This window comes from Anoplopoma fimbria, chromosome 13 (assembly GCF_027596085.1).
Source record: "Anoplopoma fimbria isolate UVic2021 breed Golden Eagle Sablefish chromosome 13, Afim_UVic_2022, whole genome shotgun sequence".
NCBI classification, from domain to species: domain Eukaryota; kingdom Metazoa; phylum Chordata; class Actinopteri; order Perciformes; family Anoplopomatidae; genus Anoplopoma; species Anoplopoma fimbria.
In genome coordinates, this window is record NC_072461.1 from 22,572,985 (window position 1) to 22,578,984 (window position 6,000).

Below are 6,000 nucleotides of genomic sequence, written 5' to 3' on the forward strand. Positions count from 1 at the left end.
GTCACTTAATGTACATTCGATTACAAACGCGGAGACTATGAGCAATATCTATGTAATAAAAACAATGTGGCAATGTGTCCTGTAAGTTTTCCTCATGGTTATGCAAAAAGATGTTAACTCATTTGGACATTTGGGTTTATCTTTAAAAAAACACAATCATCATATTCAACGAAAAGTTTGTTAGTGACAAGGCGAAGCATTGAAAACTACAAACTACAGTACCAGTCAGAAGTGTGGACACACCTTCTCATTCAACTACTTTGAAGAATCTAAAATATAAAACATATTCTGGTTTGTTGAGCATTTGTTTGTTTACCACATAATTCCATATGTGTTCCTTCATAGTTTGGATGTCTTCAATATTAATCTACAATGTAGAAAAAAATAAAAATAAAGAAAAACCATTGAATGAGAAGGTGTGTCCAAACTTTTGGTACTGTACTTTCCATGTAAACAAAAACAATTACAATTTATAAGAAAATGGTGACGGTTTCATATACTGCTGATAAACCAAATATCTGCATTTTTTTAGTATAAATATTAAGGAGACTATACAAATAGCTTGCCAATGGATAAGAAGCTCATAATTAACTCCATTTGACTGAGCACCACTGCAAAAAAAGAAAAGGAGAGGATAAAACAACAAATGCACCAAAAATATTAAATCAATAAGAGTTTACATAATATATAAAACACATATATCAATGGCAATGTTATTACCTAGAGTCACAATAATAATAATAATAATAATAATAACAATAATAATAAATACAATAATAAACAACAGACAATAATAATAATAAACAATAAATACAATAATAATGATAATAATAATAACAAAATATAATAATAATAAATAATAATAATAACAATAATAATAATAATAATAATAATAACAATAATAATAATAATAATAATAATAATAATAAAAATAATAATAACAATAATAATAATAATAACAATAATAACAATAATAAATAATAATAATAATAATAATAATAATAATAATAACATTGAGTTAAACTTAATAAATGAGCTCCCTAAAGTAAACATGGGCTAAATAATAACACTTTTTTTTTTTTTTTTTGAGCTGACTTTTGTTTACCTGGCTGTGTTCCCATCATCGTAAACACGGTTTAGTTAACAACCTCACAGTGCGCGTGCACAGCACCACCTGTGTGACGGAGGAGGTTCCCCGGCCACGCGCCCCGTAGACAGCCCCGTCATCTCACGAACCTAACTCTCTGCTGGAGTCCACGCTGGGTTATTAAAAAAAAAACGAGTTCCGGTCCTCGGCGCTGATTGGCTGACACGCCTTCGAAAAAAAAACCCCGTCGTAATTTATCGCACACCTGACAAGCTAATTTGCATATCAATCCGCGAGCCCCGCCCCCCGGCCCCCAATACTGAGAGACCTCACCGTCGCCTAGCAACGACTTTATTTGCGAGTGTTGACGAACTACTTTGCTCGGCGGAAGCAGGGTGAATCATTTTAGTCCAATGCTGTCCGGATGTAAACCGGATTTTTTTATTTATTTATTTATTTTTAATTAGTTTTGAAATCACGTGTCACACCCCCCTCCACATACACACACACACTGGTTTAAAAATCGCAGTAAATTCCGGCTTTCTCCGTTTTGCCGCATATTATGGGATGGGGAAAGGACCCTGCTGGTTGCCATGCTTCCCTGTCAGCATCAGCACCAGCATCAGCATCCTCCCTAAGATGCACAAGGAACTTTGCAGAGGGTGCTGAGGAAACTGATGTGTTTGATGCTGACAGGAATCTTTTCATAAAATGGCCTTTAGTGCAATGAATAAACCTAAGAATAGAATCTGCAATATCATGATTTGTTGCCCTCCCCTTTTGCTAAATTAAGTCAACTTGTCTGTGTTGTTGATGCAAGACTGTACCTTTTTTTATTTTTTATTTTTTTTGTCTAGACAAATAAGACTGCTTTTTCTGTTTTATAAGCAATAGAACGGTGTGAAATGCTGGTCTGAATCCAGTGCATGTACATTATGTGTTCATCAGTCAGAGGCATCTGGTGGTAATAGGTGGAAAGTGCAACTGTATGTACTTGTGAATGCTGTAACAGTTGCATATGATTCAGTACAAACATGTAAATCTGTCTTACCAAGGTTTTAAATAGACATTTTGCCATAAAAAATGCATTGGAATTACACCAAAACAGTCACCAAATCACAAGTTATTTATTCATTTTTCCTCATAGTAAACCAATAGCATTTAAGATGGAGTAAACACGGTGCATGCAAAGTCTTGGCAACTTCTACAAATCCACAATCTCAGTTTACGTCTGTTATTTCTCCTCTGTTGAAAACATACCTGCAAGTGTTCTGTCCTCTGCTATTTGTCTCACAATCGTCCCCCTCAAATTGAAAAATATATTCATTCTGTGTGCGCTCAGGGACTGGCTGGAGACACCGCTGGCTTGTGTGTGTCTCCGGAAAAAAGCTGCGTCGCTCTGTGTGCGTTCCTTGTGCTCAGCCTCTTCACATTTCAGCCCATTATTCTCCAGGGGAAAGAGCTCTGAGCGTCATCATTTCAAAGCCCACACAGCCACTTATGCTGCATTCCCATGCCAGCAGTCAGATTTCACTCACGCGTTTATCTCGCTCAGGATCTTGATTCCCACAGATATTTTCTTCCACAACTTGATCCAGCTGATTTTTTATTTTCTTTTTGCAACCCCATCCAGTGGCTGCATTGCCTAGTGAATGCTGCGTGTTTACACAAGCTAAATGATGAAATATCATGATAGTAGTAATAGTAATTTGTTTACACTGGATGCTGAGGGATAATTAAAATGTGATAGCATCACAGATATTCCCTGAAGCTGATATACACATACACAATTTGCTGATGAATATCTATATATTCCAAAGGGGGGAAAAAAAATAACTGGAGCAATTCAGAAAGGCTCATAACATTAAAAAACGCATCATTACTCACACATCATTATGCCATTTTAATACATTCAGTACACTTTCTTCACTTCCAACAGCCACCTGCGTGTCTCACCTTCAAAACATCGATGTTAAAATTGAAGCAAAATACTCAACGCTCAATAAAGATGGAGTATTTGGTCACCTACAAATCCTGCACATTCTTTAACCAAACACCTGCATTACTTCCATGTTTACCTCCATCTCTTTGGCTCATACTCGTTACTCTTATGAATAAGAATTCAGCACACAAATCACAATATTTACAAGTGTTGCTCATGCACTATTTTGTGAAACACCGGTCACTTTGTCATGTTTAACATCGCAAAGTTTTTGTCTAATATAATTATAGAGCTAGACTGATAAATTAGCTTGGCTGGTATATATAAAAAATATATATATTATTATGGTGGTACTGAATCTAATTGGTAAATCTAAATTCCAAAAATGTGACATTTTCTGGGGGGTAATAAAACAACCTGTAATGGACTTGCTGCTGATTCATCCCTCTAAAAAGCTCTGTTTTATAAGCTGGAAACATAAAATGATACATAACTTGAATGGTAACCTGGTAACCCATAATGTGCTTTAATTGAATGCTCCTAGTCATATTGTAAAAGCAGCTTCCAGCTTCGACTAATGCAGCAACGTTTCATTTTGGAGTGACCTCTTTCAGATAATTCAGTCATTATCCTGCCTTATTTAAATCACATCACAATGTGTCCTGCAGCCGGTCGTGCATTCATTTGGCTATTTCTCTCCAACACCTCTGTCCTCTTCACATAATATGAGCGTGTTTTTTATTTTTTTCAGCACAGCACAGCCACTCGCCCGCCTGGATGCTTGCTCTTCATGCTTCCAAAGTGTCTAAAAACAGATGGCGGGAGAAAACAGTCAGACTCAGACGTTGAAGCACTCAGATTCAGTGAGCAGTGGAGCCTGAAGGCGTATATATGAGATATAGGAGCCTTACATGAGCTCGGTACATGAATCACAAAGTGATTCTCTTTGTCTGGCTAGAAGCAGCAGAGGTTCTTGATGTAAAGTATTTATGTCCCTAGCTCGGAGTTTGTTTGGCAACTGTATCATAATGGCAAGGTTGGTCATAATCTGTATCATGAATTAATGTAATGTTTGATTTAAATTTTAAAGAACATTTATCTGGGTGATGAGGCTATTCTCTTTTTTTTTTGCCTTACTCATCATAACACATTTTAGAAAACGTCATAAATTTCTTTGACCAAAGTGCATTTTTTTCCCTTTTACAGCATCACACTGCATCCGGTGTAATGTCAAACTAAGTATGATGAATAATATTAACTTTTTATTCTTCACATGTGTGTGATCCAATGTATTTATGTGATCCAACTCCTTTTAACTTAGTTAACTCCTCTCGGTTTTTGAAAAAAACAGAGTATATCAGGAAGACTCTCTTATTTATTGTTTCCTCTCTTTATTTTTTAAAACACTGCTTTGCTCCTTTATAGTCGCAAATACACTCACACATTCAGGAATCCTGCACAACAGACTACCCTGCAACCTCTCTTATACTTATACACACACCTCACCATAAACTTAACTTTTACTTATTTGAATTATTTTACGCTTGTTCCATTGTGTTAGGTTTTGTCTAGTCTCATTTGTTTGTCTTGCTTTACATTAAAAAGACAAACGTACATCCAAACACCCAAATATTCTAGGTACATAATAAACTATATGTTTTCTACTACTCTATTTCATAGTTTGGTCATCCTTGTTTTGTTATTTGCCGTTAAACCGCATTAATAGGGAATGGAAACAAACATTATTTAGAGATTAGGGCATTATTCAAACGATGTAATCTCCTGGAACCCCACTTAAAAAAAACGCAACAGGAGTGAGAACTAAGCAGCATCCCGGATGTCACACTTGTGGGTTTCCCTCTTACCTCCATGTGTTGCTTTCATGACAGTACGCTTCTACTGTTTTCAGATTGGTGACACCATCAGAGCCTCCAACAGCCATCAGGGCACCATTGAACACTACAAGAGACATCTGAGGGACAGCACACATGAGTGAGTGTGAGAGGATGATATCAAATGACATCAACAAATGAATCTAAATAAAATAGATTTATATAATAGAATACTGCAGACCAGCAGTAAGCAGGGGGTTTCCTACTGCACCATCATATACATTGTAACAAGAAAATGAAACAATTTTAGCATACAATACACAAAATATGTGATCTAGATATATTTTAGCCTCAATAGCGACCCCATGAGGATGAATTGTAATAACTCTGGTGGTCCTCTAATGTTTCATCTAGCACCATCATCAGGTCAAAACTGTTTATTTCTTTCATACCTGGTTTATGACCAAACAAATGCAAAACTAGTGGTAATTCCATAAATCTCATCTGTGTTTTGTGGTTATTGGCATATGTTAATATGGTAAACCTAAACATGGTGAACATGTTAAGGTTATACCCAGAAATCCATCCAAGTTACCAGAGTCTCACCCCTTATTATGCTTTTATGAAGAGAAAGAAATCAACAAATATTTAGTCTGTGGGGTCCAAAAATATAAATGACACCGTAAACCTCCACAGAAATATATATTAGGTAATCTGTAGAGAAATGTGTCTTTCCCTCAGTCATGTCAGTCGTGTTTCTTCTCTCCATCTCCTCTTTTCTTATCGTTTATAAAAATAAGCTGGACCTGAAATGTGAGGGGGAGGCCTTACATCGGATGTGTCTTATAGTGATCCATTACTCACGTCGTCCCTCTTGCTCCTCATACGTTTGACCAGAGTCCACCTCATGGTGTCCGGGTCGAACCTCTCGGCACCGCAGAGCTCCAGGTTGAGCTCGTCTTTGCCCCCGGCTACGTAGATGTGTCCCAGGTACACGGTGCAGCCGGCGTTCTCCCTGGGACTCAGCATGTGGGCGCATATCGACCAGGTACCGTCTACAGGGTTGTATCGCTCCACTGGGGGGCATTTAGAGGATAGCAGGAGTCATAAGAGGCCACATATACCATTTAATACACGAC